The following is a 10,144-nucleotide window of genomic DNA, read 5'->3' on the forward strand; positions in this document are numbered from 1 at the left end:
TTCTTTTTTTTTTTGGCAAAGCAATGGGGTTAAAGTGACTTGCCCAAGATCACACAACTAAGTAATTATTAAGTGTCCAAAGCCTCATTTGAACTCAGGTCCTCCTGACTCTTGGCCAGTGTTATATCCATGGCACCACCCAGCTGCCCCCGAGCTTACTAAGTCCTTATGAAAGGGCAGAATGGTGGTGGTTGATGGGGGGGCCTGACCTTAGAGTTAAGAAGACCTGGGCCCTGTCTCGGAAACATACTAGCCATGTGACTACGAGTGAGACATTTACCCTCACAGAGCACAAACTCGTAGTCACATAGCTAGTATGGACCAATGGAATCACAGGGCTGAATGATGACAAAACATCCCTAAGGATGGAGGAGTTGAGGCAGAAGAGAAAGCATCATAAGAGGAATATAAAACACAGCCCATTCCTTTAATGAGATCAAAGTTGAAGAGAAGAGGTAAATTGGCACATGAAAAATAGTGGAAGACATATCCCCAATAAGAGATGAGAGCTGGGCTCACCAGGATTCCTGGGTTTCATTAGTGAATTAGCTCACTAGAGTCAATTGGATGCTGGTTTGTTTTCCTGTTTGGATCTAGCATGTTTATCACGGGATGTGATTCTCCCCTTCCCCATTCTTCCATTCCTAGGCTATCATTTTTCCCTTTCCTCTTTAATCCTTTAAATATTAACTTGGGTGGCTGGACCAAGAATTTGTTATATAAAGTACAGACTTGGATGATCCAGGTCCAACTGTCAACTCCCCATTTCTCTCTGCCTGTGTAGACATGATTTTCAGGAACTAGAGTAATAAGCTATTCAATCCAGCTGGTTATGAAACAGCATGAATGGAGAATTTACAAACTCTCTTAAACTTTCCTTCACATCTGGCAGTCACCATAATAAAACATCTCAGGTGTTAGCCATGCCAGTTAATTTGCTCTCTTGGCTTAGCAGTCACTATACTCTAGCAGCTACTGGCCCAGCCACCATAGCTTTATTTGGAGAGCTCAAACAGTATGTTGTAAAGAAGTATGTGAAGGGACCTGAGATTCTACCATTAGTAGTCATTGAAGAATTAAGTCATTAAGTCCTCTGGATTCCTAAATTTTCTTCTCAATTCTGAGACTTGTAGAATGGCTTATTATTGTGTGATGGGGAGAGGTGCAAGAGAACAGTTACTCGTAGATGATAGGATTTAGAGAAAAGGAGGACTTTTAAAGTTTATTCCACCTTTCCTCTTCAAATATTCCGGCTTTAGGCTTCCCTTCTGAAAAAGATTCCATCATTCTCCAAGGAGCTCTTTTCCATGAGCACTTTGAGGTCTGTGGAAAGAGGCCTGCTTCCAAAGAAGGTGATAATGATACCTGACATTTATGAAGCACTTTGAAGTATGCAAAGCACATTACCGATTACATATAACAGTTTCTTGTTTGCAAAGAACCAGACATACGATCACACTTGATCCTGATCCCAAATCCTGTGAGATAGGTACTCTATTGTATAGACAGGGAAATCGAGGCTTGGAGAGGTTAAGTGTTGCAAAGGTTCACACAGCAAGGAGTTTGAAGTCCAAGGCTCGTCGTCTTGAAAAGTATATGGGGTTGTTAGATGCCCCATTTCTCTGAGCAGTTCCACTAAGTTGAAAAGCCAGTCCAGTTCAAAGATGATCTCCTACCAGTAGCCCAGGGAAGAGAGCAAGGAGGTTGTAAGAAGTAACTCCTTGTGCAGAATTCCCTTGGAGGAGAAAGATCATCGAACTACTTAGCTGCCACAACAGTAACCACATATGGGGTCTCCCTTCTTCCTTTTCTCTCCATTCAATTCGATTTAATAAAAATGTTAAGTATTATTATTATTTATAGAAATGGTAATAAGGATAGCTAATATTTATCAAGCATTTTACAAATATTATCTAATCTTATGCTTCCAACAACCCCAAGGAAGTTATTATCCCTATTTTACAGACGAGGAAGGTAGACTTGTTCAAGGACACACAGCTAGTAGCTGGGTTGGATTTGGACTCAGGTCCTGACTCCAGGTCCAGTAGAGAGTTAATATCCAGATCATTCGGGTCCCACAGTGAAACAATTAGCAAAGGCACCCTACCTCAGAGTAAAATGACATTTCTTCCCCTTGGAATTATCTAGATTGGTTGGCTAAAGGGTCAAGACTTAACTCCTCAAGGGTCGGGACTGTCTTTTGCCTTTCTTTGTCCTTTGTGTTTACAAAGCACAATGTCTGATACAGAGGAAACACTTACTAAATGCTTATTGACTAGCTGACTTTGCTAATATGGTTCTGGGGAAAGAAAAAAAGCAACAACAAATCAACTGGGAGTAGGGAGAAACTCTCCCAAAATGAATGGATGAGGAATGGAACAGAATCTGACCTCTGGGTCCCTGACTCACTGACAATGTTGAGAAAATAACCCTAAGTTTCTAGATTTCCCCCTTAACCTCCACTTCCCTTAATTTGCAACAGATGAAAATGCATTCTTAGTGTTTCATTCCTTCAGATAAGGTAGGGGGTGAGGGGTGAGTGGATTGATTAGAACAAGTAATACAGGGTTTGCAATTCTCTGAGTCCTTTCCTGAATTTCTGGAAAGGATGCACCTAGCTCCATGTGACAAGCCAGTCAGTCTTTGGGGAGCTTTGGCATCTTCCTGAAAATGATCTTGAAAGCCCTGTTTTGGGGTTCCAGTGCCTTCTTCCTTCATTTCTATTGATCTCTAAACATCGACTTGATCCCTGAGATCTTGAGCTTGTTGGAGCATTGGTCCTTGCTTGATAGTTCTCCTCCTCCTCCTCCTCCTCTTCCTCCCCTCCTCCTCCCCCTCCCTCTTCCTCCCCCTCTTCTTCTTCCTCCTCCTCCTCCTTCTTCCATCCTCCTCCTGTCCTCCTCCTCCTCCTCCTCCTCCTTCCTCTTCCTCCTCCTTCTTTTTCTTCTTGTAAAGCAATGGAGTTAAGTGACTTGCCCAAAGTCACACTAGCTAAGTATTAAGTATCCTAGATCAAATTTGAGCCCAGGTCCTCCTGACTCCAGGGCCAGTGGTTTATTCACTGTGCCACTGAGCTACCCCGTTTGATACTTCTAACCTTTTCTCCATCTTCTTTCAAAGAATCTGCTGCCAAAGGATATCTGCTGTGTCCATTTGACCTTGGGGAACCAGTTCCATAAATGGAACCCCAGCTCCCAACCCTGTGTGCGCTATATCATTAGATCCCTGATACTGGTGGTATTTAATTTTAGTAGCCCTTTTGCTGTCATGAACTCCAGGCTTCAAATATAGCTTTTCTAGGGCTTATTCACAAGCAGAAAGAGTAATATACAAAATAACCAAGAATCTATTTATGAACAGGACTAATATGGAAATGTGCAATTGTACATATAAGTTAGCTTAACTTATGTAAGATTGCTTGCTGCCAGGGGAATGGGAGGGAAGGGAAGGTGGTAGAAAAATGTGGAATTCAGAAACTTACAAAAAAGATGAATATTGTAAACTTTGCATGAAAATGGAAAAAATAAAATAAAATAACATAAAAAAGAATACCTTCATGGGTACAAATAATTTTAAAAGTAACTTTACCTAGCACAAATAGAATGATGGGCCCTAAGCTTTTTCCTGGTTAAAATTTAAAATTATTTAGTTTCAACAGAGAAGGATGCCTCTGCATTGACTTTTGGGCTCTCTAGGTTGGCATTCATTCCTCATTTTATAATCCAAAACTCCATCTCAGACAATCATGGTGTCCTGGATTGATCCACTCACATTTTTAAACTAATTATTATTCCAAATAGTTGCTTTTTCCTTCTCATTTGAACAAAAATGCTACAACTATACTATGATAATTGAGTGGATTGAAAGCCAGCAAGATCTTAATTCAAATTTTTCCTCAGATGATTACTATATGTGATTCTGGGCAAGTCACTTAATCGCTATCTGCCTCAGTTTCCTCATCTGTAAAAAGCAGGTAATAACAGCATCGCCCTTCAAAGGTTACTGTGAGGATAAATGAGAATATTTGCAAAATGTTTGGCAAACCTTAAAGTGATATATAAATGCTATCTATGACTATTTCAACAGCATTTTAATGTCTGCAAAGTACCTACATTATCTTTTTGAGGTAACAGCAACACTGTATTGACAATTTATATTGACCTCATTTTCCAGATGGGGAAACTGTGTCATATTCCTGATCACACAGAAGTGTGTGATTTGAATCCACATCTTCTTGATTCTAAATTTAGCCCACTATTCATTACTTTTCCATATGTTTCTTCCTCTTTCCTTGCTTAAAAAGAGTGAGGGGCCTCATAAAGCAGACACTATTACAGTTGTATCTTTCAGCTAGATAAAAGAACAATCCAACCATTTCATCCCCAAAATTCATTTAAATTTTTTTTTTCTTCAACTTCTTCTAGTAAAATTCATTCCTTATTTTTCTGCACCATAATAACTTAACATTAGGGCGGCTAGGTGGTGTAGTGGATAAAGCACCGGCCTTGGAGTCAGGAGTACCTGGGTTCAAATCCGGTCTCAGACACTTAATAATTACCTAGCTGTGTGGCCTTGGGCAAGCCACTTAACCCTGTTTGCCTTGCAAAAAAAACCTAAAAAAAAAAAAAAAAACCTTAACATTTACAAAGAATTTTAATGAAGCCATACCACCCAGTGACGTTAGAAAGGGAGCCTGGGATTGAGCTCTTTTTCTATCACAACACCACCTGTGTGACCCTGCCTCAGGTAAGTCAAGAAAACTATATATTACTAATTAAGAGTTTGCACTAGTTGATAGGATTTCAAAAAGGGACTTATGGCTAACATGTCGTTTTAATGTATGCAATTATAATAGGCAATGATATAATGTGGACTGGATCTCTGGCTTCTCTGATAAAAGAATCTCTGAATATAGACATTTCCTCTACCAAGAGTAGAATAGTACCTCTTAGATTTAGAAAGTGATTTAGTAATACTGAAGTTAAGTGACTTGCCCAAGGTCATACATTTAAATCTTAAAGTTTACAATCTCTATTCTACAGATGCAGAAACTGAAGTTTAGAGAGCAAGTCCATGAGAGTTACGTAAAGAACCTATATTTCTTAACTTGGCAACTTGACTTTTGAGCTAGGATAGGCTACCAAAAATCTTGGGAATTGGGGAAACAGACTCACAGCTTTGAGCTTCTCCAAACTGGAAGGAATGACACTCATTCCATTCAATTCAGACTCTGAAATCTTAACTAGATTCTCTTGGGAAATCTGGTCTACAAAACCAAGCAGCTTATTTCCCATTAGCAACATTCTTCCTGGAAGGTTGGGCAGAGATAAATAAATCTTCGGATCCGGCTCTTCTACCTCACTCCTATAAAACAAACTTTGCTCCTTGGTTAGAGAGGCCACTGCTCAGGCTCTGGGACTCTTCTTGTTGGTAAAGGAAGGGTGACGATTAGTGTTAGCCTAGGATCCTCGCCCTGAGATTCTTGCAGTCAGTAAGTCTGGACAGTTTGCTTTTGAAACCACTCCCATTAAAATGACCCAAGATGAAGAGGACGACTTGTTTAGCAGTAATTTTACCCTCTGGGAGAGCTTAATAGAGGAAACCGAGATGAATAGGGCTAAGTGACTTAAGTCGGATTTGAATTTAGAGATGTCTTCCTGACTCTATGCACTATGGCATCACCCAGATGTTTCTCTATATAAAAAACGAATGCATTAGCACATTTGATCTGGAATTAATGTTACTTTAGTTCAAATCCCAGACCTGCCATTTATATATGTGATCTTAGACAAGTGACTTTGAGTCTCATTTTCGTTAGCAGTAAAATAAGGGTGTAATCTTTAAATTTAGGATGATAGCTACATTGATTCTATGTGATGATTGTATCCATATACACACCTGCCTGAAAGAATGGGGTGGGGCTAATTCAACAATATTATCTTTTAAAATAATATTTTATTTGTTTTCCGTTTACATACAATTGTGATTTCTACCTATCATTTTCTGTTAGGTTATGAATTTTACAATTTTTCCCCCACTCTCCCTTTCCTTCCACCCATCTTCCCACAGAAGGCAGTCTGATAATCTTTACATTGTTTTCATGCTATACATTGATTGAAATTGAATGTGTTGGGAGACATATCATATCCTTAAGGAGAAAATAAAATATTAGAGCTAGCAAAATTGTGTAGTGCATAAGACATTTTTTTTAATTGAAGGTTTTAAAGTTTGGTCTTTAAACTCCACAATTCTTTCTCTGGGTACAGATGGTACTTTCCATCCCAGGTGCTCTAAAATTGTGCCTGATTGTTGCACTTTTGGAATGAGCAAGTCCATTAAGAATGATCATCACTTCTATGTTGCCATTAGGGTATACAATGTTCTTCTGGTTCTGCTCATCTTGCTCAGCATCAGTCCTCACAAGCCTTTCCGGGCTTATTTAAATTCCCATCCCTCTTGATTTCTAGTGGAACAATAGTGTTCCATCACACACATATACCACAATTTGTTCAGCCATTCCCCAATTGATGGACATTCACTAGATTTCCAATTCTTTGCTACCACAAACAGGTATGCTGTGGTATGAATATTTTTGTACAAGTGATGTCTTTGCCCTTTTTTCATGATCTCTTCAGAGTATAGAGCCAGTAGTAGTATTGCTGGATCAGAGGGTATGCACATTTTTATTGCCTTTGGGGCAACAATATTCTTGAAACAATTAAGCACCTGCTGATAGCTAGACACTATACCAATCAACAAAGGAGGAAAAGTCTTTGCCCTCAGGGAGCTTATAATTTATTAGGTAATTCATTTACACAGAGAAGGAAACAAAATATGTGGGTCCTAATATAAACTAACAAGTAACTACTATTTCAGGCTCTGATTGTGAGATTTTCAGTGTAAACATTTACACCTTAGAAAACAACAAATATTACAAATCATAATTTGATTTATTGCTTTGTGAGCAGAGAATAATCAAAGAGGAATGATGTGAAATATGCCTGGAAGTAGAGACTGGGAAAATTTAAACTGAAAGTTTGTATTTTATCCTAGAAGGCAGTAGAAGGCCACCAAGGATTCTTCAGTGAGATTCTTCAGTGCTTTAGAAAGATTATTATCCAGTTGTATGGAAGATAGTAGTTAATATAGGTTTGAAATCCAATTAAAAAGTTATTGTAATAGTCCAGACAGGACTTAGTGAGGGTATGAGTTAGGGTAGTAGTCTTGTGAGTAGATTTGATGGAAGAAACATTATAGAGAAATAATTGATGAAATTAACAACTGATTTGGATACGTTGGGTGAGGAAGCGTGAAGAGTTTCAAGGATGATTTTCTAAGATTATATGCTTGAGTGACCAAGAAAGTAGTGATACCCACTACAGAAAGAACAGAGTTTAGAAGGGAGGTTTAGGGTAAGTTAAAGAGTTCTATTTTGGACATTTTAAGTTTGAGATATACACTTGAAGAAATTTTAGGTGGAATAATCCAGCAGTAAATTGATGATGTGGGACTGGAGCTCAGGAAGGATTAAGGCTTTACAAAAATTAAAGGTTAATTTTCATAAAGATTTTGGAATAATAAAATGAACCACTCTATGACACTTCATATTTCCAATATCATTTGCTCTTCACAACAACCTCATCAAGTAGGTGCTATTATTATATCCTTCAACAAATGAGGAAACTGAGTCTCAGAAAGGTTAAGTGACTTGCCCATGATTATGGATTCAGAAAGCAACAGGAATAGGATCTGGACCCAGGTATTTCTGACTCCAAGTCCAGAACCACACAATAATTTTATAAGATAGTCAATTTGACTTCCAAGAGAGAATATGTAGAAAGAGAAAAAGTCCCTAAGTCTGAGCCTTTGCTAACAAAAGAGACAAAAATTAATAAGATAGAGAGGAGGAGAGCCTAATTACTAGATTTTCTACTCTCTTCTTAGACTTCATCTTTCTTGTTTCCTTTGGACACCATGGAATAGTCCTTCCTCCTATATACTCTCTTTTCCTTTCAGGATGGAAATTTAGCTGTTGAAAAAAATCACTGGAAATCTTGGAGAAAACAGATTCTGTCCCCCCCCCCCCCCACCGTGAGGAGGGGGAGCAGGGTTTGTGAGCCAAATCTTCAAGGGAGTAAGAAGTAAGGGAATAGAGGCAATAAAAGTAGAAGGCTTTTTCTATAGGTTTGCCTATGAAATGGAGGAGAGATCTCAGATAAAAGCTTAAGAAAATAACATTAAATTCAACTGAAAGATTTCAAGAAGGGGAAAGATTTGGACATTTGTAGGTAATAAAGAAGAAGTCAGTTGATAAGGAGAAATTAATAATAAAAGAAGAGAGAGTGGAAAACTGAAGGAACAGTTTTCTTCAAGTTAAGAACCTGGGAAGGATTTTGCAGCAAAATCTTGGTTCCAATCAGCGAGGGGACCCCTTGAACTGATTTCAGCAGGAAATCCATTGGTTCCAGAACGTAGGCTTCAGATTTGTTATTTTACAGTGTTAACAAGTATGTAATTATCACATTTCAGGGGCCCCTTAGAGGAAATCCAAACAACATAGTCTGAACACCCTTAGCAATAGGAGTAGGTCTTGAGCTCACCCATTCATGAGGGGAAGCTGAGCATGGAGGTTGGATTCATCCACCTGGGTCGTTTTTCCTCTTCAGAACTATAGGTCAGTTTGCCTAGAGTAGAGAGTTTACAAAAGGGAATTATCTGGAAATATATCTGGAAACATAGTCCACAGACATACTGGGACTGTCAAACTGAATTGTCTATATTTTATTCTAAAATGAAGGGAGCCATTGAAGATTCCTGAGACAGTGAGTGACATAGTCATACTTGTACTTTGCTTAAAAAAAAAAAAAAATGGAACAGGGGCGGCTAGTGTGGCACAGTGGATAGAGCACTGGTCCTGGAGTCAGGAGTACCTGGGTTCAAATCCAGTCTCAGACACTTAATAATCACCTAGCTGTGTGGCCTTGGGCAAGCCACTTAACCCCATTTGCCTTGCAAAAAAAAAAATGGAATGGAGAGAAAAGTTCAACTGCTAGAAATTCAATTAAGAGGCTATTGTAGTAGTGACAAGAAGTGATACGGTCCTGAATTAGGTTGGAGGTCATGGACCTGGGGAAATCCTGGTTGGAGCTGGCTCCCTGTCTTATCTAGGCATCATATATTTCAGGCTGCCTTAGTTATCAAACAAATTCCTCAGGATAAAGCACATCATGAGGGGACATGAATTGCCTGTTCAGGGAGAAGAACCAAGGGAATAATATAAAGAGGTCGGTCAGACTTTCCATTGTCACTCAGCATAGTGCTTATAAACATCATGAAAACACGTGCCCAGAAAACTACTTGGAGCTAAGGAATCTGATGAATTAGCAAATTCTCATAGTTTACATTTACATAGGACTTTCCTCCCAATAATTCAGTTTGGGCAAGAGTTATTGTCTTCATTTCACTTTTGCAACATCTTTCCAGTTCTCCCCACCCTTCCCTCCTCTGCTGCTACCGTCACTTCACATCCAGATTATTACAATAATCTGCTAGAGGGTCTGTCTGTCTGAAGTCTATCCCAACTTCAATCCGTCTACCATTCAGACACCAAAGTGATTTTCCTAAAGTACAGATCCAATCATGTCATCTCCCTTCTCAAGAAACACCAGTGACTCCTTATTGCCTCCAGGATCAAATACGAAATGCTCTGCCTTTCAAAACCCTTCATAAACTAATCCCTTTCCCTTCCCACTCTTCTTACATCTTATTCCCTAACTTAAACTCTTCTATCCAGTGACGCTAGATTTCTGGCTTTTCCTCAAACAAAACACTTCATCTCTCAGCTTTAAGCATTTTCTCTGACTTTCCCCCTCTGTCTTGAATGCTTTTCCTCTTCATCTCTGCTTCCTTGTGTCCCAGCTAAATTGCCATCCCTGCAAGAAGTCTTCCCAGTTCTCATTCATGCAAGCACCCTCTCTCTCTTTTTTTATTTTCCATTTATCGTGTATATCGCTTGTTTGACTATTATTTCCATTTAGATTTTAAATTTTTTTTATTTATTTAAGGCAGTGGGGTTAAGTGACATGCCCAAGGTCACACAGCTAAGTAAGTATTATGGGTCTGAGGTTGGATTCGAACTCAGGTC

Source organism: Macrotis lagotis, chromosome 5 (assembly GCF_037893015.1).
Source record: "Macrotis lagotis isolate mMagLag1 chromosome 5, bilby.v1.9.chrom.fasta, whole genome shotgun sequence".
In the NCBI taxonomy this organism is placed as follows: Eukaryota; Metazoa; Chordata; class Mammalia; order Peramelemorphia; family Peramelidae; genus Macrotis; species Macrotis lagotis.